General features: G+C 44.4%; 8 non-coding genes and 1 pseudogene across 8 annotated transcripts; all 9 read left to right on the top strand.

Moving 5' to 3' along the window:
• Positions 1-1,059: 1,059 nt before the first annotated feature.
• Positions 1,060-1,250, top strand: LOC130320395 (U2 spliceosomal RNA). The gene has a single exon (XR_008866293.1). It is a non-coding gene; the product is annotated as a U2 spliceosomal RNA (small nuclear RNA).
• Positions 1,251-3,348: 2,098 nt separating this feature from the next.
• On the top strand, positions 3,349-3,539 carry LOC130320396 (U2 spliceosomal RNA). The gene has a single exon (XR_008866294.1). It is a non-coding gene; the product is annotated as a U2 spliceosomal RNA (small nuclear RNA).
• Positions 3,540-5,629: 2,090 nt separating this feature from the next.
• LOC130320397 (U2 spliceosomal RNA) lies at positions 5,630-5,820 on the top strand. Its single transcript, XR_008866295.1, has one exon. It is a non-coding gene; the product is annotated as a U2 spliceosomal RNA (small nuclear RNA).
• A 2,097-nt stretch (positions 5,821-7,917) lies between these two features.
• LOC130320398 (U2 spliceosomal RNA) lies at positions 7,918-8,108 on the top strand. Its single transcript, XR_008866296.1, has one exon. It is a non-coding gene; the product is annotated as a U2 spliceosomal RNA (small nuclear RNA).
• Positions 8,109-15,362: 7,254 nt separating this feature from the next.
• LOC130320500 (U2 spliceosomal RNA) lies at positions 15,363-15,533 on the top strand (annotated as a pseudogene).
• A 2,080-nt stretch (positions 15,534-17,613) lies between these two features.
• On the top strand, positions 17,614-17,804 carry LOC130320399 (U2 spliceosomal RNA). Its single transcript, XR_008866297.1, has one exon. It is a non-coding gene; the product is annotated as a U2 spliceosomal RNA (small nuclear RNA).
• A 2,094-nt stretch (positions 17,805-19,898) lies between these two features.
• Positions 19,899-20,089, top strand: LOC130320400 (U2 spliceosomal RNA). Its single transcript, XR_008866298.1, has one exon. It is a non-coding gene; the product is annotated as a U2 spliceosomal RNA (small nuclear RNA).
• A 2,105-nt stretch (positions 20,090-22,194) lies between these two features.
• LOC130320401 (U2 spliceosomal RNA) lies at positions 22,195-22,385 on the top strand. Its single transcript, XR_008866299.1, has one exon. It is a non-coding gene; the product is annotated as a U2 spliceosomal RNA (small nuclear RNA).
• A 2,098-nt stretch (positions 22,386-24,483) lies between these two features.
• LOC130320402 (U2 spliceosomal RNA) lies at positions 24,484-24,674 on the top strand. The gene has a single exon (XR_008866300.1). It is a non-coding gene; the product is annotated as a U2 spliceosomal RNA (small nuclear RNA).
• The last annotated feature ends 17 nt before the right edge of the window (positions 24,675-24,691 follow it).

Below are 24,691 nucleotides of genomic sequence, written 5' to 3' on the forward strand. Positions count from 1 at the left end.
AAAAAGAAGAATAATACGCCCAGAAAAGAGGCGAAAAGGAGAAAAACGTAAAAAAACGTGAAAAAAAAGTAAGAGGAAGAGAAGGGAAAAAAAGGTGGAAATGGGTTTAAAAGTGATTTCGGCGGAGAAATATATATATATATATATATATATATATATATATATATATATATATATATATATATACGCGCACACACACACATATATATAAACGTATTCTCCGTTGAGATATTGCAGCCGCTGCTGTGTCCAGGCCCAGGAGCCTTAGCACTGTGCTGTGATGTCACTCAATACCACTGACATCACTAGGTGTAAACAACATCTCTCCTTTGCTGTGTATGTGACTATGGAGCTGTTTGGTGATGTCGTCTATTATGGCCTTCATAGAAGCAACAGGAGATTGTTGCATCCATCTAGAACCCTCAGAACTACAGTGCTATGATGTCACTCACTTCCACAGGCCTTGCAGAGTGTAAACAACAACAACCCAGCTTTGTTGTGTATGTAACCATAGGGATTTGTGATGTCACCTAGAACCTTCACAGCAGCGACAGCTTTATGAGGAGCATCAGCACTGCTCTGCCTGAGCAGAACCATCACCGCCATAGGTTGTCAAATAACCCGGATTTAACCCACACAGGTAAGTCCAATGGGGTGCAGGCATGTCCTCTATGCTTACAGCTTCCCGTGGGTGTTGGTTTGATACCGTTTGGGGACAGCCAAGGAGGCATCTGCAGGCAACAAAGGTAGGTGTGTGCTTGTGTGTGTGTTTCCTATGCAGATCCTAAGCCCAGTGTCACATGCAAGTAGGAGGAGTAAGAAGGGTTCCTGGCAAATCCGGGTTATGGATTGCATTTAAAAAGGCCCCGTGGGAGTGCAATGGGCCCCTGTCTTGCTGCTTAGCAATAATGGTATGGGTTTAGGTTCTGCTGTGTGTACTGGTGGTTGACTGCCCCCCAGCCCAGAGTGTGCATGGAAAATTGTCTGGCAGCCTCCCTGACAGCAAGCAGTGATAGTGCCCATGAAGGGGACCTTGTTGGGCCCGCCCCTTTCACGGTTATCGCTTCTCGGCCTTTTGGCTAAGATCAAGTGTAGTATCTGTTCTTATCAGTTTAATATCTGATACGTCCCCTATCTGGGGACCATATATTAAATGGATTTTTGAGAACGGGGGCCGATTTCGAAGCTTGCTTCCGTCGCCCTATGCATTGACCCGATATGGCAGTATCTTCGGGTACAGTGCACCACCCCCTTACAGGGTTAAAAAGAAAGATTCCTACTTTCATTGCTACCTGCTTGCTGGCTAGCCAGCTAGCCAGCCCTGTGGGCCTTGCTGCTGCAGCCAAAAAACAAAAGGTGGTGCTGCTGCTGCTGCTTCTGCTGCTTCTGCTTCTGCTTGTGTCTGGCCCCTGTTGGAGCGTCCAGGCACAGGACTTCTGCTGCTGCTGACTAAATGGCCTCCTTAATTGGATCATTTGAGTAGCCAGCACACCTGTGCAGGTAGGGCATGACATGATAGGCAGCTGCCTTGATAGCGGGTGGGTGCTGAATGTTCCTAATTGACAAAATAAGATTAATGCTTATGAAGAAATATAAAATCTCATCCCTTCCCCAATATCGCGCCACACCCCTACCCCTTAATTCCCTGGTTGAACTTGATGGACATATGTCTTTTTTCGACCGTACTAACTATGTAACTATGTAACATAACATGGGGGGGGGGGGGGGGGTCTCCTGGCTGTTCACACAGGTGTGTCATTGCTGTACATTGACCATGCATTGCTTCTGTGGTATTGCAAAGGCAAAGACAAATGCTTCCAGCCATCCATTGCACTAATGGATTGGTCATCAGCTGGCTGTCTATGTCCCGCATCAATATAGACCAAAGTACAGAGGGTTAGGCTATGCTATTGTGCACCTACCTGATGCATCAGAAGGTGCGAGGCCCTTGCTAAATTCTGTGCACAGACTTTGAGATCTATACTTTAGACTGTATCTAAACCTGCTCCAACATGGACTGACATTCTGGCCTACTTTCAGCCGATGCGACTTGTCTGTCGCTGAACAGTCGCTTTTTATGTATTCAGCACCTATGTATAATGTTGTAAAAATGCTCTAGAAGCTAAAGTCGCAGAAATGTCACACATATTTGGCCTGCAACTTTCTGTGCGACAAATTCAGACAGGAAAAATCAGTATAAATCCTTAGAAAATTATCCCCCAGTGTCTCCATCTGCTGGCGGTATTGAATAAGCATTGCTGCACTGATGGGGTATGCATTAGACGAAAAAAAAGAAGAAAAAGAAGAATAATACGCCCAGAAAAGAGGCGAAAAGGAGAAAAACGTAAAAAAACGTGAAAAAAAAGTAAGAGGAAGAGAAGGGAAAAAAAGGTGGAAATGGGTTTAAAAGTGATTTCGGCGGAGAAATATATATATATATATATATATATATATATATATATATATATATATATACGCGCACACACACACATATATATAAACGTATTCTCCGTTGAGATATTGCAGCCGCTGCTGTGTCCAGGCCCAGGAGCCTTAGCACTGTGCTGTGATGTCACTCAATACCACTGACATCACTAGGTGTAAACAACATCTCTCCTTTGCTGTGTATGTGACTATGGAGCTGTTTGGTGATGTCGTCTATTATGGCCTTCATAGAAGCAACAGGAGATTGTTGCATCCATCTAGAACCCTCAGAACTACAGTGCTATGATGTCACTCACTTCCACAGGCCTTGCAGAGTGTAAACAACAACAACCCAGCTTTGTTGTGTATGTAACCATAGGGATTTGTGATGTCACCTAGAACCTTCACAGCAGCGACAGCTTTATGAGGAGCATCAGCACTGCTCTGCCTGAGCAGAACCATCACCGCCATAGGTTGTCAAATAACCCGGATTTAACCCACACAGGTAAGTCCAATGGGGTGCAGGCATGTCCTCTATGCTTACAGCTTCCCGTGGGTGTTGGTTTGATACCGTTTGGGGACAGCCAAGGAGGCATCTGCAGGCAACAAAGGTAGGTGTGTGCTTGTGTGTGTGTTTCCTATGCAGATCCTAAGCCCAGTGTCACATGCAAGTAGGAGGAGTAAGAAGGGTTCCTGGCAAATCCGGGTTATGGATTGCATTTAAAAAGGCCCCGTGGGAGTGCAATGGGCCCCTGTCTTGCTGCTTAGCAATAATGGTATGGGTTTAGGTTCTGCTGTGTGTACTGGTGGTTGACTGCCCCCCAGCCCAGAGTGTGCATGGAAAATTGTCTGGCAGCCTCCCTGACAGCAAGCAGTGATAGTGCCCATGAAGGGGACCTTGTTGGGCCCGCCCCTTTCACGGTTATCGCTTCTCGGCCTTTTGGCTAAGATCAAGTGTAGTATCTGTTCTTATCAGTTTAATATCTGATACGTCCCCTATCTGGGGACCATATATTAAATGGATTTTTGAGAACGGGGGCCGATTTCGAAGCTTGCTTCCGTCGCCCTATGCATTGACCCGATATGGCAGTATCTTCGGGTACAGTGCACCACCCCCTTACAGGGTTAAAAAGAAAGATTCCTACTTTCATTGCTACCTGCTTGCTGGCTAGCCAGCTAGCCAGCCCTGTGGGCCTTGCTGCTGCAGCCAAAAAACAAAAGGTGGTGCTGCTGCTGCTGCTTCTGCTGCTTCTGCTTCTGCTTGTGTCTGGCCCCTGTTGGAGCGTCCAGGCACAGGACTTCTGCTGCTGCTGACTAAATGGCCTCCTTAATTGGATCATTTGAGTAGCCAGCACACCTGTGCAGGTAGGGCATGACATGATAGGCAGCTGCCTTGATAGCGGGTGGGTGCTGAATGTTCCTAATTGACAAAATAAGATTAATGCTTATGAAGAAATATAAAATCTCATCCCTTCCCCAATATCGCGCCACACCCCTACCCCTTAATTCCCTGGTTGAACTTGATGGACATATGTCTTTTTTCGACCGTACTAACTATGTAACTATGTAACATAACATGGGGGGGGGGGGGGGGGTCTCCTGGCTGTTCACACAGGTGTGTCATTGCTGTACATTGACCATGCATTGCTTCTGTGGTATTGCAAAGGCAAAGACAAATGCTTCCAGCCATCCATTGCACTAATGGATTGGTCATCAGCTGGCTGTCTATGTCCCGCATCAATATAGACCAAAGTACAGAGGGTTAGGCTATGCTATTGTGCACCTACCTGATGCATCAGAAGGTGCGAGGCCCTTGCTAAATTCTGTGCACAGACTTTGAGATCTATACTTTAGACTGTATCTAAACCTGCTCCAACATGGACTGACATTCTGGCCTACTTTCAGCCGATGCGACTTGTCTGTCGCTGAACAGTCGCTTTTTATGTATTCAGCACCTATGTATAATGTTGTAAAAATGCTCTAGAAGCTAAAGTCGCAGAAATGTCACACATATTTGGCCTGCAACTTTCTGTGCGACAAATTCAGACAGGAAAAATCAGTATAAATCCTTAGAAAATTATCCCCCAGTGTCTCCATCTGCTGGCGGTATTGAATAAGCATTGCTGCACTGATGGGGTATGCATTAGACGAAAAAAAAGAAGAAAAAGAAGAATAATACGCCCAGAAAAGAGGCGAAAAGGAGAAAAACGTAAAAAAACGTGAAAAAAAAGTAAGAGGAAGAGAAGGGAAAAAAAGGTGGAAATGGGTTTAAAAGTGATTTCGGCGGAGAAATATATATATATATATATATATATATATATATATATATATACGCGCACACACACACATATATATAAACGTATTCTCCGTTGAGATATTGCAGCCGCTGCTGTGTCCAGGCCCAGGAGCCTTAGCACTGTGCTGTGATGTCACTCAATACCACTGACATCACTAGGTGTAAACAACATCTCTCCTTTGCTGTGTATGTGACTATGGAGCTGTTTGGTGATGTCGTCTATTATGGCCTTCATAGAAGCAACAGGAGATTGTTGCATCCATCTAGAACCCTCAGAACTACAGTGCTATGATGTCACTCACTTCCACAGGCCTTGCAGAGTGTAAACAACAACAACCCAGCTTTGTTGTGTATGTAACCATAGGGATTTGTGATGTCACCTAGAACCTTCACAGCAGCGACAGCTTTATGAGGAGCATCAGCACTGCTCTGCCTGAGCAGAACCATCACCGCCATAGGTTGTCAAATAACCCGGATTTAACCCACACAGGTAAGTCCAATGGGGTGCAGGCATGTCCTCTATGCTTACAGCTTCCCGTGGGTGTTGGTTTGATACCGTTTGGGGACAGCCAAGGAGGCATCTGCAGGCAACAAAGGTAGGTGTGTGCTTGTGTGTGTGTTTCCTATGCAGATCCTAAGCCCAGTGTCACATGCAAGTAGGAGGAGTAAGAAGGGTTCCTGGCAAATCCGGGTTATGGATTGCATTTAAAAAGGCCCCGTGGGAGTGCAATGGGCCCCTGTCTTGCTGCTTAGCAATAATGGTATGGGTTTAGGTTCTGCTGTGTGTACTGGTGGTTGACTGCCCCCCAGCCCAGAGTGTGCATGGAAAATTGTCTGGCAGCCTCCCTGACAGCAAGCAGTGATAGTGCCCATGAAGGGGACCTTGTTGGGCCCGCCCCTTTCACGGTTATCGCTTCTCGGCCTTTTGGCTAAGATCAAGTGTAGTATCTGTTCTTATCAGTTTAATATCTGATACGTCCCCTATCTGGGGACCATATATTAAATGGATTTTTGAGAACGGGGGCCGATTTCGAAGCTTGCTTCCGTCGCCCTATGCATTGACCCGATATGGCAGTATCTTCGGGTACAGTGCACCACCCCCTTACAGGGTTAAAAAGAAAGATTCCTACTTTCATTGCTACCTGCTTGCTGGCTAGCCAGCTAGCCAGCCCTGTGGGCCTTGCTGCTGCAGCCAAAAAACAAAAGGTGGTGCTGCTGCTGCTGCTTCTGCTGCTTCTGCTTCTGCTTGTGTCTGGCCCCTGTTGGAGCGTCCAGGCACAGGACTTCTGCTGCTGCTGACTAAATGGCCTCCTTAATTGGATCATTTGAGTAGCCAGCACACCTGTGCAGGTAGGGCATGACATGATAGGCAGCTGCCTTGATAGCGGGTGGGTGCTGAATGTTCCTAATTGACAAAATAAGATTAATGCTTATGAAGAAATATAAAATCTCATCCCTTCCCCAATATCGCGCCACACCCCTACCCCTTAATTCCCTGGTTGAACTTGATGGACATATGTCTTTTTTCGACCGTACTAACTATGTAACTATGTAACATAACATGGGGGGGGGGGGGGGGTCTCCTGGCTGTTCACACAGGTGTGTCATTGCTGTACATTGACCATGCATTGCTTCTGTGGTATTGCAAAGGCAAAGACAAATGCTTCCAGCCATCCATTGCACTAATGGATTGGTCATCAGCTGGCTGTCTATGTCCCGCATCAATATAGACCAAAGTACAGAGGGTTAGGCTATGCTATTGTGCACCTACCTGATGCATCAGAAGGTGCGAGGCCCTTGCTAAATTCTGTGCACAGACTTTGAGATCTATACTTTAGACTGTATCTAAACCTGCTCCAACATGGACTGACATTCTGGCCTACTTTCAGCCGATGCGACTTGTCTGTCGCTGAACAGTCGCTTTTTATGTATTCAGCACCTATGTATAATGTTGTAAAAATGCTCTAGAAGCTAAAGTCGCAGAAATGTCACACATATTTGGCCTGCAACTTTCTGTGCGACAAATTCAGACAGGAAAAATCAGTATAAATCCTTAGAAAATTATCCCCCAGTGTCTCCATCTGCTGGCGGTATTGAATAAGCATTGCTGCACTGATGGGGTATGCATTAGACGAAAAAAAAGAAGAAAAAGAAGAATAATACGCCCAGAAAAGAGGCGAAAAGGAGAAAAACGTAAAAAAACGTGAAAAAAAAGTAAGAGGAAGAGAAGGGAAAAAAAGGTGGAAATGGGTTTAAAAGTGATTTCGGCGGAGAAATATATATATATATATATATATATATATATATATATATATATATATATACGCGCACACACACACATATATATAAACGTATTCTCCGTTGAGATATTGCAGCCGCTGCTGTGTCCAGGCCCAGGAGCCTTAGCACTGTGCTGTGATGTCACTCAATACCACTGACATCACTAGGTGTAAACAACATCTCTCCTTTGCTGTGTATGTGACTATGGAGCTGTTTGGTGATGTCGTCTATTATGGCCTTCATAGAAGCAACAGGAGATTGTTGCATCCATCTAGAACCCTCAGAACTACAGTGCTATGATGTCACTCACTTCCACAGGCCTTGCAGAGTGTAAACAACAACAACCCAGCTTTGTTGTGTATGTAACCATAGGGATTTGTGATGTCACCTAGAACCTTCACAGCAGCGACAGCTTTATGAGGAGCATCAGCACTGCTCTGCCTGAGCAGAACCATCACCGCCATAGGTTGTCAAATAACCCGGATTTAACCCACACAGGTAAGTCCAATGGGGTGCAGGCATGTCCTCTATGCTTACAGCTTCCCGTGGGTGTTGGTTTGATACCGTTTGGGGACAGCCAAGGAGGCATCTGCAGGCAACAAAGGTAGGTGTGTGCTTGTGTGTGTGTTTCCTATGCAGATCCTAAGCCCAGTGTCACATGCAAGTAGGAGGAGTAAGAAGGGTTCCTGGCAAATCCGGGTTATGGATTGCATTTAAAAAGGCCCCGTGGGAGTGCAATGGGCCCCTGTCTTGCTGCTTAGCAATAATGGTATGGGTTTAGGTTCTGCTGTGTGTACTGGTGGTTGACTGCCCCCCAGCCCAGAGTGTGCATGGAAAATTGTCTGGCAGCCTCCCTGACAGCAAGCAGTGATAGTGCCCATGAAGGGGACCTTGTTGGGCCCGCCCCTTTCACGGTTATCGCTTCTCGGCCTTTTGGCTAAGATCAAGTGTAGTATCTGTTCTTATCAGTTTAATATCTGATACGTCCCCTATCTGGGGACCATATATTAAATGGATTTTTGAGAACGGGGGCCGATTTCGAAGCTTGCTTCCGTCGCCCTATGCATTGACCCGATATGGCAGTATCTTCGGGTACAGTGCACCACCCCCTTACAGGGTTAAAAAGAAAGATTCCTACTTTCATTGCTACCTGCTTGCTGGCTAGCCAGCTAGCCAGCCCTGTGGGCCTTGCTGCTGCAGCCAAAAAACAAAAGGTGGTGCTGCTGCTGCTGCTTCTGCTGCTTCTGCTTCTGCTTGTGTCTGGCCCCTGTTGGAGCGTCCAGGCACAGGACTTCTGCTGCTGCTGACTAAATGGCCTCCTTAATTGGATCATTTGAGTAGCCAGCACACCTGTGCAGGTAGGGCATGACATGATAGGCAGCTGCCTTGATAGCGGGTGGGTGCTGAATGTTCCTAATTGACAAAATAAGATTAATGCTTATGAAGAAATATAAAATCTCATCCCTTCCCCAATATCGCGCCACACCCCTACCCCTTAATTCCCTGGTTGAACTTGATGGACATATGTCTTTTTTCGACCGTACTAACTATGTAACTATGTAACATAACATGGGGGGGGGGGGGGGGGTCTCCTGGCTGTTCACACAGGTGTGTCATTGCTGTACATTGACCATGCATTGCTTCTGTGGTATTGCAAAGGCAAAGACAAATGCTTCCAGCCATCCATTGCACTAATGGATTGGTCATCAGCTGGCTGTCTATGTCCCGCATCAATATAGACCAAAGTACAGAGGGTTAGGCTATGCTATTGTGCACCTACCTGATGCATCAGAAGGTGCGAGGCCCTTGCTAAATTCTGTGCACAGACTTTGAGATCTATACTTTAGACTGTATCTAAACCTGCTCCAACATGGACTGACATTCTGGCCTACTTTCAGCCGATGCGACTTGTCTGTCGCTGAACAGTCGCTTTTTATGTACTTCAGCACCTATGTATAATGTTGTAAAAATGCTCTAGAAGCTAAAGTCGCAGAAATGTCACACATATTTGGCCTGCAACTTTCTGTGCGACAAATTCAGACAGGAAAAATCAGTATAAATCCTTAGAAAATTATCCCCCAGTGTCTCCATCTGCTGGCGGTATTGAATAAGCATTGCTGCACTGATGGGGTATGCATTAGACGAAAAAAAAGAAGAAAAAGAAGAATAATACGCCCAGAAAAGAGGCGAAAAGGAGAAAAACGTAAAAAAACGTGAAAAAAAAGTAAGAGGAAGAGAAGGGAAAAAAAGGTGGAAATGGGTTTAAAAGTGATTTCGGCGGAGAAATATATATATATATATATATATATATATATATATATATATATATATATACGCGCACACACACACATATATATAAACGTATTCTCCGTTGAGATATTGCAGCCGCTGCTGTGTCCAGGCCCAGGAGCCTTAGCACTGTGCTGTGATGTCACTCAATACCACTGACATCACTAGGTGTAAACAACATCTCTCCTTTGCTGTGTATGTGACTATGGAGCTGTTTGGTGATGTCGTCTATTATGGCCTTCATAGAAGCAACAGGAGATTGTTGCATCCATCTAGAACCCTCAGAACTACAGTGCTATGATGTCACTCACTTCCACAGGCCTTGCAGAGTGTAAACAACAACAACCCAGCTTTGTTGTGTATGTAACCATAGGGATTTGTGATGTCACCTAGAACCTTCACAGCAGCGACAGCTTTATGAGGAGCATCAGCACTGCTCTGCCTGAGCAGAACCATCACCGCCATAGGTTGTCAAATAACCCGGATTTAACCCACACAGGTAAGTCCAATGGGGTGCAGGCATGTCCTCTATGCTTACAGCTTCCCGTGGGTGTTGGTTTGATACCGTTTGGGGACAGCCAAGGAGGCATCTGCAGGCAACAAAGGTAGGTGTGTGCTTGTGTGTGTGTTTCCTATGCAGATCCTAAGCCCAGTGTCACATGCAAGTAGGAGGAGTAAGAAGGGTTCCTGGCAAATCCGGGTTATGGATTGCATTTAAAAAGGCCCCGTGGGAGTGCAATGGGCCCCTGTCTTGCTGCTTAGCAATAATGGTATGGGTTTAGGTTCTGCTGTGTGTACTGGTGGTTGACTGCCCCCCAGCCCAGAGTGTGCATGGAAAATTGTCTGGCAGCCTCCCTGACAGCAAGCAGTGATAGTGCCCATGAAGGGGACCTTGTTGGGCCCGCCCCTTTCACGGTTATCGCTTCTCGGCCTTTTGGCTTCGATCCCGTGCGGTTTACCGGGCGGGTTAGGAGTTGAAGGGGGTGGTGATCGGGGCCCTCTTTGCGGGGGGCCCTGGGTTATTTCGGAGTTGCGATAGTGGGTTTCATCGCCTGCAAAAATGAGTGGAGGAGAGAGGATTCGCGGAATGGAAGACACGGTCAGGATTTTCGTCCCAACGGAACATCGGGGAACGGTTGGCCTGGACCAGATTGTGCTGGAGATTCTACGCAGGCTCCAGTACCTAAAGGTAACAGATGTATTTGCAATGCAAGATTTCCCTAGACAGGGTATTTATGATGTTACATTTGTTAATTCCGAGATTTGTCAGAGGGTCTACAAGGACCTGGAAGGAATGAAGAGAAAGAATGAGCCGGATATTATGAGGAAAGTTAAAGTAGAGCCTTTGTTTCTGAGTACAGAGAAAGTGGTCATCGTACATATGTACAATCCCAAAGTTACAGACTCAATGGTAACAAATTTTCTTTATCGTTATTGTGAAGAAGTGAAGTTTTTTGGAAAACTAAAGAACAGACATGGTTTTTTTAACTGTAAAAGGAAATATGTTGTGAAGTTCAAGAAGGATGAGTCTATGGAGGAGGGAATTAAGAGTATTCCTCAAGTTTTTTCCATTGGAGGAGAGCGTGGTTTTTGTTTTTATGAGGGGCAGCTTCAGTTTTGCCGCAAATGTCAAGCATATGGCCACGTGCAGGACGCATGTCCTGTGAAGGGTGTTGTTTGTAGGAACTGTGGCAAGACTGGGCATGAAACAAGTTTTTGCGTTGAGGAAAAGACTTGTGATATTTGTGGGAGTAATTCCCATTTGGCAAGAGGATGTCACTTATGGTACAAGAGAAGGAGTTATGCTGATGCGGCTGGAAGTAAAGGTGGACAGAGCAATGAACAGGGAATGGGAAGGAGGTCTTTTTCAGAAGCCACAGGTGTGGATGGAGGTGTGGATGGAGGTGAAAAATCTAATGTGGAGGGGGAATGTGAAGTCGGGAGGAGCGCAGGTGGTACGATTGTTAAAAATGTTGTTGCTCAGGTGGATGTGATTAAAGAGGCTTTTGTGGAGACAAGTGTGGTGGTTGAACAGGAGTATAAGAAAGTGGTCTCCACAAGTGAAGTAACATGTGCAAAGGGGGTGGAGGTCAAGAAGATTGAAACTGTGTATGGAGATGTGTTTCCTTGTGGAAGCATGAGTGGTGATGTGGAATGTCCAGACCCTGTTGTGGGGGAGGAGGAGGGAATGGAATTCCAAGAAAATGTGCAGTCATCTGAGAAGTCCCTTACACCTGCTCAGAGATTTGTCAGCAGTGATGAGGAGGATGAGGTGGGGGTGGAAAGTAAAAGAAGTAAAAAAGGAAGTTGGACTGGGGATCAAGAGGACCCAGTGGTTGGAAGAGGAGTTGAAATGGACAGGGACTCTGATCCAGGGTCGCCTGATTGTTATGAAAATGTTTTAAGGAAAGTTGAGAGTCAGAGCAGTAATTTTTAACTATGATGGATATTAAAGTTTTGATTTTATTCATTTTAGTTATTATGACTCTTATCTTAACAACCCTTAATGTCAGGAGTATTGGATCAGAAGTAAGAAGAGCTGCTATTTTTGAGGTGTTGGAGAATGTGAGAGCTGATATAATATGTTTACAGGAGTGTGCAATTAAATCTGCACCTTATGCTGATGAGTGGAGGATGGGACAATCTTTTTGGTCAACTAGTACGGATAACAAAAATGAAGGAGTTGGTTTTTTAATCAAAAATAACAATATCAAAGTTTTAAATTGCCAGATTTTAATACCAGGCCGTTGCATGGTTTTAAACTTTGAGTTTTTAGACCAGAGGATTAGAGTTTTTAACGTATATGCCCCAGCAGAGAAGAAAGAGCGGTTGGTTTTTTTAGAGTCCTTGAAGTTTTTTATCCCTGGTCGGGAAAGTACTATAGTGGCTGGTGATTTTAACTGTATCCGTACTGTTAATGACCGTGAGAGTGCTGCTGAAGTCCGAACTGACATTACCTCTAATGCTTTAAATCAATTAGTACAAGACTTACACTATATAGATGCTGGACTGATGATTGACACTGATGATAGATATACATATGTATCGGATAGTGGTCACTGTAAATCCCGAATAGATTATATTTTTGTGTCTGAAGGGATGAAGGTGGCCCGGTGTAATCAGATGATGTCGATTTTCTCAGATCATAAAATTTTATCTGCTGAAATAAGCATCTCAGAGTCCATTGCCTTTGGTAGGGGACTCTGGAAGTTGAATGTGAGTTTACTTGAAGAAGAGGAGGTAATGGCAGGTTTTAAAAATATATTTTTATCCTGTGCTGCTAAACAAGACTGTTTTAAAAATATTTTAGACTGGTGGGATTGGGCTAAAGTGAACTTTGCTGGTTATTTTAAGTCTGTTTGCATTAAGAGAGCACAGGAGAAGAGGCGGAGAGATGAGACTTTAGTTTCACAGTTGGAGACTCTCTTTAAGTTTAAGAACGCTGGTCTAGAGGTGGATGCAGAAATTTGTGAAATTAAGGAAGAGATGAAGACAAGGTTGAAGGAAAGAGGAAGGAATATTGTTTACAGGGCTAAGGTGCAACATTTGGAGGAGAATGAACAATGTAGTCGATATTTTTTTAAAAAGTGTTTTAAGCCAAAGGGGGTCTTTAAGTCAGTTTTAACCTCAAGTGGTGAGGTGGTTGGTAGGGAGATGGAGGAGGAGGTTTGTAAATTTTATGAAACACTTTTTAGTAATGAAAGTAAAGCTGCTATTAATGAAATGGAAGACTACTGTAACATTTTAGAGGATCAAATTCCAGATGAGGAGAAAGTTTTTTTGGTGGAAGATGTTAGTGAAAATGAAATTAGAATGGCGCTGAATGGAATGGCAAAAGGTAAAACCCCTGGTAGTGACGGCCTTCCAGCTGAGTTTTATGTTGTATTTTGGCCTCTTTTAAAAGATGTTTTTACTCGGGTTGTGCAATATGTTTTTAAGTTTGGGATTTTAGCTGATTCAATGAAGAAGGGAATTATCACACTAATACATAAGAAAGGTGACGAACGTGATATAAAAAATTGGAGACCAATTTCATTGTTAAACAGTGACTATAAAATTATTGCTAAAATTGTTGCAAACAGGCTTAGGAATATTATTGGCCATATGGTAGATAATTACCAAGTATGTGCTGTACCCGGGAGAAGAATTACTGATAATTTATTGATTTTAAGGGATATTATTTATTATTGTAATTTTAATAAGGTGCCTCTTTTTGTCGAGTCAGTGGATTTCGAGAAGGCCTATGATAAAGTCGCACACAAATTTATGTTTACGGCCCTAAAACATATGGGGATCCCAATGAAGTTATTACATGTTATTAAAGGGTTATATAATGGTGTTACTGGACAAGTTTTAATGAATGGCCATGTTGGTCCTGCTTTTAAGATTTTATCAGGGGTTCGGCAGGGTTGCCCACTCTCCCCAATCCTTTTCATCTGTGTAATAGAGGCCTTGTTAAAGAATGTTCAGAAAGACAAATGTGTTAAAGGAGTTTTTATACCTGGCAGTGGTGGGAGTGATCTTAAGGTTTTAAGCTACATGGATGATGTTGTGTTTACATGTACTTCAAAAGCAGATTTGAATAGAGTGAATTTGCATATTCAAATTTTTTGCTGTGTGGCCGGAATGTGTGTAAACTGGGGCAAATGTCATTTGGTGAATTTTGGGAAATGCGAAGATGTGTTGGTGGATGGAGTAGAGATAAAGGAGAATGTGGAAGTTTTAGGGGTCATTTTTGAAAAGAATCTTAAAGGGACAGAGACTTACAACAAGCTGGACAGTAAAATTGAAAAGAAATTGAATTTTTGGAAATTGAGGAGTTTATCCCTTAAAGGGAAAGTACTTGTTATTAAGACTGTGATTTTACCTTTACTTTTATATACTGCGATGGTTTTTCCACCTGGTAAGCTTTGGATGAGGAAGACAACAAGAAGACTTTTTGTTTTCTTTTGGGGATCCAAAATGGAAAAAATGAAAAGAGAGAAGGTAATGAGTACTGTAAAGAATGGTGGATATGACTTTCCAAATATTGATTTGTTTTTAAAGTTACACTATTTTCTTTTAATTTTCAAGATGATCCAGTGCAATAGTAAAACAGCTGATATGTGTAAATATTTAGCAGGATGGTTGTTTTCTAAGTGGGGCTGGTGTGAGAGGGATCTGAGGAAACCAATGGCGCTGATTATACCTACCTTTTATGTGGTTCTTCGGTCTTTCAATGATCAGTTTAATTTGAGCTCCTTGGGGAAACCTGAAAAGAAGAAAATAGAATATGAGTTGAGAAAGAGTGAAAAATTTAATGAAGTACCATTCTGTAATATTGCACAGTCAGTTAAGATTTGGAGCCTTTTTAATTCCTTTGGTTTATCAAATAGACAAAAAGATGTGGTATGGATGTCTTACCATGGTTGCCTCCCAACTCGAGTGTTTTTAAGAGGAAGAGGAATAAGAGTGAGTGAACAGTGTCCAAGAGAGGGTTGTGGAGGTAAAGAAGATATTGTACATTTGTGGTGGGACTGTTTTTATGCCAAGGAAGTTTTTAGGCTTTTAACAAGATTTTTTATTGCACTTATGGGTTTTAATGATTTTACTTTTGAGAAAATTTTTATCGGTCAGGACTTTAACATGAAGAATGATGCACGTGTTACTTGGATAATTTTTTCTGTTTTTAAAGAAGTTTTATGGGACTCCAGGAATTTGCTTGTTTTTAAAAATGTTTCCATTTCTCCAAGTGAATGTAGGAGGTTGTTGCTCGGAAGACTTTTTATTGCATATTTATTAGATAAGAAGAGAATGGGAGAAGACAATGCTGAAAAGATCTGGAAATATACCCAATGGTGGAAACTGTAAGTCTGACCAGTTTATGTTTTGTTTTTTAAATGTTTTTGTTTTCCTTCAGCTTTTACCTTTTGGTTTTAAGTTCTTGACCCTCGGTTCCCTTTTTTTTTGTCTTTCCGCATGATGTTTTTTCAGACATTGTTTTAAGTGACGAGTCCTGGTAGGAGACCTGATGATCGTTCAAACAATAGTCTGTAACTGAGGAAAAAAAAAAGAAAAAAAAAGAAAAAAAAAAAAAAAAAAAAAAAAAAAATCTGTTCTTATCAGTTTAATATCTGATACGTCCCCTATCTGGGGACCATATATTAAATGGATTTTTGAGAACGGGGGCCGATTTCGAAGCTTGCTTCCGTCGCCCTATGCATTGACCCGATATGGCAGTATCTTCGGGTACAGTGCACCACCCCCTTACAGGGTTAAAAAGAAAGATTCCTACTTTCATTGCTACCTGCTTGCTGGCTAGCCAGCTAGCCAGCCCTGTGGGCCTTGCTGCTGCAGCCAAAAAACAAAAGGTGGTGCTGCTGCTGCTGCTTCTGCTGCTTCTGCTTCTGCTTGTGTCTGGCCCCTGTTGGAGCGTCCAGGCACAGGACTTCTGCTGCTGCTGACTAAATGGCCTCCTTAATTGGATCATTTGAGTAGCCAGCACACCTGTGCAGGTAGGGCATGACATGATAGGCAGCTGCCTTGATAGCGGGTGGGTGCTGAATGTTCCTAATTGACAAAATAAGATTAATGCTTATGAAGAAATATAAAATCTCATCCCTTCCCCAATATCGCGCCACACCCCTACCCCTTAATTCCCTGGTTGAACTTGATGGACATATGTCTTTTTTCGACCGTACTAACTATGTAACTATGTAACATAACATGGGGGGGGGGGGGGGTCTCCTGGCTGTTCACACAGGTGTGTCATTGCTGTACATTGACCATGCATTGCTTCTGTGGTATTGCAAAGGCAAAGACAAATGCTTCCAGCCATCCATTGCACTAATGGATTGGTCATCAGCTGGCTGTCTATGTCCCGCATCAATATAGACCAAAGTACAGAGGGTTAGGCTATGCTATTGTGCACCTACCTGATGCATCAGAAGGTGCGAGGCCCTTGCTAAATTCTGTGCACAGACTTTGAGATCTATACTTTAGACTGTATCTAAACCTGCTCCAACATGGACTGACATTCTGGCCTACTTTCAGCCGATGCGACTTGTCTGTCGCTGAACAGTCGCTTTTTATGTATTCAGCACCTATGTATAATGTTGTAAAAATGCTCTAGAAGCTAAAGTCGCAGAAATGTCACACATATTTGGCCTGCAACTTTCTGTGCGACAAATTCAGACAGGAAAAATCAGTATAAATCCTTAGAAAATTATCCCCCAGTGTCTCCATCTGCTGGCGGTATTGAATAAGCATTGCTGCACTGATGGGGTATGCATTAGACGAAAAAAAAGAAGAAAAAGAAGAATAATACGCCCAGAAAAGAGGCGAAAAGGAGAAAAACGTAAAAAAACGTGAAAAAAAAGTAAGAGGAAGAGAAGGGAAAAAAAGGTGGAAATGGGTTTAAAAGTGATTTCGGCGGAGAAATATATATATATATATATATATATATATATATACGCGCACACACACACATATATATAAACGTATTCTCCGTTGAGATATTGCAGCCGCTGCTGTGTCCAGGCCCAGGAGCCTTAGCACTGTGCTGTGATGTCACTCAATACCACTGACATCACTAGGTGTAAACAACATCTCTCCTTTGCTGTGTATGTGACTATGGAGCTGTTTGGTGATGTCGTCTATTATGGCCTTCATAGAAGCAACAGGAGATTGTTGCATCCATCTAGAACCCTCAGAACTACAGTGCTATGATGTCACTCACTTCCACAGGCCTTGCAGAGTGTAAACAACAACAACCCAGCTTTGTTGTGTATGTAACCATAGGGATTTGTGATGTCACCTAGAACCTTCACAGCAGCGACAGCTTTATGAGGAGCATCAGCACTGCTCTGCCTGAGCAGAACCATCACCGCCATAGGTTGTCAAATAACCCGGATTTAACCCACACAGGTAAGTCCAATGGGGTGCAGGCATGTCCTCTATGCTTACAGCTTCCCGTGGGTGTTGGTTTGATACCGTTTGGGGACAGCCAAGGAGGCATCTGCAGGCAACAAAGGTAGGTGTGTGCTTGTGTGTGTGTTTCCTATGCAGATCCTAAGCCCAGTGTCACATGCAAGTAGGAGGAGTAAGAAGGGTTCCTGGCAAATCCGGGTTATGGATTGCATTTAAAAAGGCCCCGTGGGAGTGCAATGGGCCCCTGTCTTGCTGCTTAGCAATAATGGTATGGGTTTAGGTTCTGCTGTGTGTACTGGTGGTTGACTGCCCCCCAGCCCAGAGTGTGCATGGAAAATTGTCTGGCAGCCTCCCTGACAGCAAGCAGTGATAGTGCCCATGAAGGGGACCTTGTTGGGCCCGCCCCTTTCACGGTTATCGCTTCTCGGCCTTTTGGCTAAGATCAAGTGTAGTATCTGTTCTTATCAGTTTAATATCTGATACGTCCCCTATCTGGGGACCATATATTAAATGGATTTTTGAGAACGGGGGCCGATTTCGAAGCTTGCTTCCGTCGCCCTATGCATTGACCCGATATGGCAGTATCTTCGGGTACAGTGCACCACCCCCTTACAGGGTTAAAAAGAAAGATTCCTACTTTCATTGCTACCTGCTTGCTGGCTAGCCAGCTAGCCAGCCCTGTGGGCCTTGCTGCTGCAGCCAAAAAACAAAAGGTGGTGCTGCTGCTGCTGCTTCTGCTGCTTCTGCTTCTGCTTGTGTCTGGCCCCTGTTGGAGCGTCCAGGCACAGGACTTCTGCTGCTGCTGACTAAATGGCCTCCTTAATTGGATCATTTGAGTAGCCAGCACACCTGTGCAGGTAGGGCATGACATGATAGGCAGCTGCCTTGATAGCGGGTGGGTGCTGAATGTTCCTAATTGACAAAATAAGATTAATGCTTATGAAGAAATATAAAATCTCATCCCTTCCCCAATATCGCGCCACACCCCTACCCCTTAATTCCCTGGTTGAACTTGATGGACATATGTCTTTTTTCGACCGTACTAACTATGTAACTATGTAACATAACATGGGGGGGGGGGGGGGTCTCCTGGCTGTTCACACAGGTGTGTCATTGCTGTACATTGACCATGCATTGCTTCTGTGGTATTGCAAAGGCAAAGACAAATGCTTCCAGCCATCCATTGCACTAATGGATTGGTCATCAGCTGGCTGTCTATGTCCCGCATCAATATAGACCAAAGTACAGAGGGTTAGGCTATGCTATTGTGCACCTACCTGATGCATCAGAAGGTGCGAGGCCCTTGCTAAATTCTGTGCACAGACTTTGAGATCTATACTTTAGACTGTATCTAAACCTGCTCCAACATGGACTGACATTCTGGCCTACTTTCAGCCGATGCGACTTGTCTGTCGCTGAACAGTCGCTTTTTATGTATTCAGCACCTATGTATAATGTTGTAAAAATGCTCTAGAAGCTAAAGTCGCAGAAATGTCACACATATTTGGCCTGCAACTTTCTGTGCGACAAATTCAGACAGGAAAAATCAGTATAAATCCTTAGAAAATTATCCCCCAGTGTCTCCATCTGCTGGCGGTATTGAATAAGCATTGCTGCACTGATGGGGTATGCATTAGACGAAAAAAAAGAAGAAAAAGAAGAATAATACGCCCAGAAAAGAGGCGAAAAGGAGAAAAACGTAAAAAAACGTGAAAAAAAAGTAAGAGGAAGAGAAGGGAAAAAAAGGTGGAAATGGGTTTAAAAGTGATTTCGGCGGAGAAATATATATATATATATATATATATATATATATATATATATATATATACGCGCACACACACACATATATATAAACGTATTCTCCGTTGAGATATTGCAGCCGCTGCTGTGTCCAGGCCCAGGAGCCTTAGCACTGTGCTGTGATGTCACTCAATACCACTGACATCACTAGGTGTAAACAACATCTCTCCTTTGCTGTGTATGTGACTATGGAGCTGTTTGGTGATGTCGTCTATTATGGCCTTCATAGAAGCAACAGGAGATTGTTGCATCCATCTAGAACCCTCAGAACTACAGTGCTATGATGTCACTCACTTCCACAGGCCTTGCAGAGTGTAAACAACAACAACCCAGCTTTGTTGTGTATGTAACCATAGGGATTTGTGATGTCACCTAGAACCTTCACAGCAGCGACAGCTTTATGAGGAGCATCAGCACTGCTCTGCCTGAGCAGAACCATCACCGCCATAGGTTGTCAAATAACCCGGATTTAACCCACACAGGTAAGTCCAATGGGGTGCAGGCATGTCCTCTATGCTTACAGCTTCCCGTGGGTGTTGGTTTGATACCGTTTGGGGACAGCCAAGGAGGCATCTGCAGGCAACAAAGGTAGGTGTGTGCTTGTGTGTGTGTTTCCTATGCAGATCCTAAGCCCAGTGTCACATGCAAGTAGGAGGAGTAAGAAGGGTTCCTGGCAAATCCGGGTTATGGATTGCATTTAAAAAGGCCCCGTGGGAGTGCAATGGGCCCCTGTCTTGCTGCTTAGCAATAATGGTATGGGTTTAGGTTCTGCTGTGTGTACTGGTGGTTGACTGCCCCCCAGCCCAGAGTGTGCATGGAAAATTGTCTGGCAGCCTCCCTGACAGCAAGCAGTGATAGTGCCCATGAAGGGGACCTTGTTGGGCCCGCCCCTTTCACGGTTATCGCTTCTCGGCCTTTTGGCTAAGATCAAGTGTAGTATCTGTTCTTATCAGTTTAATATCTGATACGTCCCCTATCTGGGGACCATATATTAAATGGATTTTTGAGAACGGGGGCCGATTTCGAAGCTTGCTTCCGTCGCCCTATGCATTGACCCGATATGGCAGTATCTTCGGGTACAGTGCACCACCCCCTTACAGGGTTAAAAAGAAAGATTCCTACTTTCATTGCTACCTGCTTGCTGGCTAGCCAGCTAGCCAGCCCTGTGGGCCTTGCTGCTGCAGCCAAAAAACAAAAGGTGGTGCTGCTGCTGCTGCTTCTGCTGCTTCTGCTTCTGCTTGTGTCTGGCCCCTGTTGGAGCGTCCAGGCACAGGACTTCTGCTGCTGCTGACTAAATGGCCTCCTTAATTGGATCATTTGAGTAGCCAGCACACCTGTGCAGGTAGGGCATGACATGATAGGCAGCTGCCTTGATAGCGGGTGGGTGCTGAATGTTCCTAATTGACAAAATAAGATTAATGCTTATGAAGAAATATAAAATCTCATCCCTTCCCCAATATCGCGCCACACCCCTACCCCTTAATTCCCTGGTTGAACTTGATGGACATATGTCTTTTTTCGACCGTACTAACTATGTAACTATGTAACATAACATGGGGGGGGGGGGGGGGGTCTCCTGGCTGTTCACACAGGTGTGTCATTGCTGTACATTGACCATGCATTGCTTCTGTGGTATTGCAAAGGCAAAGACAAATGCTTCCAGCCATCCATTGCACTAATGGATTGGTCATCAGCTGGCTGTCTATGTCCCGCATCAATATAGACCAAAGTACAGAGGGTTAGGCTATGCTATTGTGCACCTACCTGATGCATCAGAAGGTGCGAGGCCCTTGCTAAATTCTGTGCACAGACTTTGAGATCTATACTTTAGACTGTATCTAAACCTGCTCCAACATGGACTGACATTCTGGCCTACTTTCAGCCGATGCGACTTGTCTGTCGCTGAACAGTCGCTTTTTATGTATTCAGCACCTATGTATAATGTTGTAAAAATGCTCTAGAAGCTAAAGTCGCAGAAATGTCACACATATTTGGCCTGCAACTTTCTGTGCGACAAATTCAGACAGGAAAAATCAGTATAAATCCTTAGAAAATTATCCCCCAGTGTCTCCATCTGCTGGCGGTATTGAATAAGCATTGCTGCACTGATGGGGTATGCATTAGACGAAAAAAAAGAAGAAAAAGAAGAATAATACGCCCAGAAAAGAGGCGAAAAGGAGAAAAACGTAAAAAAACGTGAAAAAAAAGTAAGAGGAAGAGAAGGGAAAAAAAGGTGGAAATGGGTTTAAAAGTGATTTCGGCGGAGAAATATATATATATATATATATATATATATATATATATATATATATATATATATATACGCGCACACACACACATATATATAAAACGTATTCTCCGTTGAGATATTGCAGCCGCTGCTGTGTCCAGGCCCAGGAGCCTTAGCACTGTGCTGTGATGTCACTCAATACCACTGACATCACTAGGTGTAAACAACATCTCTCCTTTGCTGTGTATGTGACTATGGAGCTGTTTGGTGATGTCGTCTATTATGGCCTTCATAGAAGCAACAGGAGATTGTTGCATCCATCTAGAACCCTCAGAACTACAGTGCTATGATGTCACTCACTTCCACAGGCCTTGCAGAGTGTAAACAACAACAACCCAGCTTTGTTGTGTATGTAACCATAGGGATTTGTGATGTCACCTAGAACCTTCACAGCAGCGACAGCTTTATGAGGAGCATCAGCACTGCTCTGCCTGAGCAGAACCATCACCGCCATAGGTTGTCAAATAACCCGGATTTAACCCACACAGGTAAGTCCAATGGGGTGCAGGCATGTCCTCTATGCTTACAGCTTCCCGTGGGTGTTGGTTTGATACCGTTTGGGGACAGCCAAGGAGGCATCTGCAGGCAACAAAGGTAGGTGTGTGCTTGTGTGTGTGTTTCCTATGCAGATCCTAAGCCCAGTGTCACATGCAAGTAGGAGGAGTAAGAAGGGTTCCTGGCAAATCCGGGTTATGGATTGCATTTAAAAAGGCCCCGTGGGAGTGCAATGGGCCCCTGTCTTGCTGCTTAGCAATAATGGTATGGGTTTAGGTTCTGCTGTGTGTACTGGTGGTTGACTGCCCCCCAGCCCAGAGTGTGCATGGAAAATTGTCTGGCAGCCTCCCTGACAGCAAGCAGTGATAGTGCCCATGAAGGGGACCTTGTTGGGCCCGCCCCTTTCACGGTTATCGCTTCTCGGCCTTTTGGCTAAGATCAAGTGTAGTATCTGTTCTTATCAGTTTAATATCTGATACGTCCCCTATCTGGGGACCATATATTAAATGGATTTTTGAGAACGGGGGCCGATTTCGAAGCTTGCTTCCGTCGCCCTATGCATTGACCCGATATGGCAGTATCTTCGGGTACAGTGCACCACCCCCTTACAGGGTTAAAAAGAAAGATTCCTACTTTCATTGCTACCTGCTTGCTGGCTAGCCAGCTAGCCAGCCCTGTGGGCCTTGCTGCTGCAGCCAAAAAACAAAAGGTGGTGCTGCTGCTGCTGCTTCTGCTGCTTCTGCTTCTGCTTGTGTCTGGCCCCTGTTGGAGCGTCCAGGCACAGGACTTCTGCTGCTGCTGACTAAATGGCCTCCTTAATTGGATCATTTGAGTAGCCAGCACACCTGTGCAGGTAGGGCATGACATGATAGGCAGCTGCCTTGATAGCGGGTGGGTGCTGAATGTTCCTAATTGACAAAATAAGATTAATGCTTATGAAGAAATATAAAATCTCATCCCTTCCCCAATATCGCGCCACACCCCTACCCCTTAATTCCCTGGTTGAACTTGATGGACATATGTCTTTTTTCGACCGTACTAACTATGTAACTTTGTAACATAACATGGGGGGGGGGGGGGGGTCTCCTGGCTGTTCACACAGGTGTGTCATTGCTGTACATTGACCATGCATTGCTTCTGTGGTATTGCAAAGGCAAAGACAAATGCTTCCAGCCATCCATTGCACTAATGGATTGGTCATCAGCTGGCTGTCTATGTCCCGCATCAATATAGACCAAAGTACAGAGGGTTAGGCTATGCTATTGTGCACCTACCTGATGCATCAGAAGGTGCGAGGCCCTTGCTAAATTCTGTGCACAGACTTTGAGATCTATACTTTAGACTGTATCTAAACCTGCTCCAACATGGACTGACATTCTGGCCTACTTTCAGCCGATGCGACTTGTCTGTCGCTGAACAGTCGCTTTTTATGTATTCAGCACCTATGTATAATGTTGTAAAAATGCTCTAGAAGCTAAAGTCGCAGAAATGTCACACATATTTGGCCTGCAACTTTCTGTGCGACAAATTCAGACAGGAAAAATCAGTATAAATCCTTAGAAAATTATCCCCCAGTGTCTCCATCTGCTGGCGGTATTGAATAAGCATTGCTGCACTGATGGGGTATGCATTAGACGAAAAAAAAGAAGAAAAAGAAGAATAATACGCCCAGAAAAGAGGCGAAAAGGAGAAAAACGTAAAAAAACTTGAAAAAAAAGTAAGAGGAAGAGAAGGGAAAAAAGGTGGAAATGGGTTTAAAAGTGATTTCGGCGGAGAAATATATATATATATATATATATATATATATATATATATATATATATATATACGCGCACACACACACATATATATAAACGTATTCTCCGTTGAGATATTGCAGCCGCTGCTGTGTCCAGGCCCAGGAGCCTTAGCACTGTGCTGTGATGTCACTCAATACCACTGACATCACTAGGTGTAAACAACATCTCTCCTTTGCTGTGTATGTGACTATGGAGCTGTTTGGTGATGTCGTCTATTATGGCCTTCATAGAAGCAACAGGAGATTGTTGCATCCATCTAGAACCCTCAGAACTACAGTGCTATGATGTCACTCACTTCCACAGGCCTTGCAGAGTGTAAACAACAACAACCCAGCTTTGTTGTGTATGTAACCATAGGGATTTGTGATGTCACCTAGAACCTTCACAGCAGCGACAGCTTTATGAGGAGCATCAGCACTGCTCTGCCTGAGCAGAACCATCACCGCCATAGGTTGTCAAATAACCCGGATTTAACCGACACAGGTAAGTCCAATGGGGTGCAGGCATGTCCTCTATGCTTACAGCTTCCCGTGGGTGTTGGTTTGATACCGTTTGGGGACAGCCAAGGAGGCATCTGCAGGCAACAAAGGTAGGTGTGTGCTTGTGTGTGTGTTTCCTATGCAGATCCTAAGCCCAGTGTCACATGCAAGTAGGAGGAGTAAGAAGGGTTCCTGGCAAATCCGGGTTATGGATTGCATTTAAAAAGGCCCCGTGGGAGTGCAATGGGCCCCTGTCTTGCTGCTTAGCAATAATGGTATGGGTTTAGGTTCTGCTGTGTGTACTGGTGGTTGACTGCCCCCCAGCCCAGAGTGTGCATGGAAAATTGTCTGGCAGCCTCCCTGACAGCAAGCAGTGATAGTGCCCATGAAGGGGACCTTGTTGGGCCCGCCCCTTTCACGGTTATCGCTTCTCGGCCTTTTGGCTAAGATCAAGTGTAGTATCTGTTCTTATCAGTTTAATATCTGATACGTCCCCTATCTGGGGACCATATATTAAATGGATTTTTGAGAACGGGGGCCGATTTCGAAGCTTGCTTCCGTCGCCCTATGCATTGACCCGATATGGCAGTATCTTCGGGTACAGTGCACCACCCCCTTACAGGGTTAAAAA

Source organism: Hyla sarda, unplaced genomic scaffold (assembly GCF_029499605.1).
Source record: "Hyla sarda isolate aHylSar1 unplaced genomic scaffold, aHylSar1.hap1 scaffold_220, whole genome shotgun sequence".
Lineage (NCBI taxonomy): Eukaryota > Metazoa > Chordata > Amphibia > Anura > Hylidae > Hyla > Hyla sarda.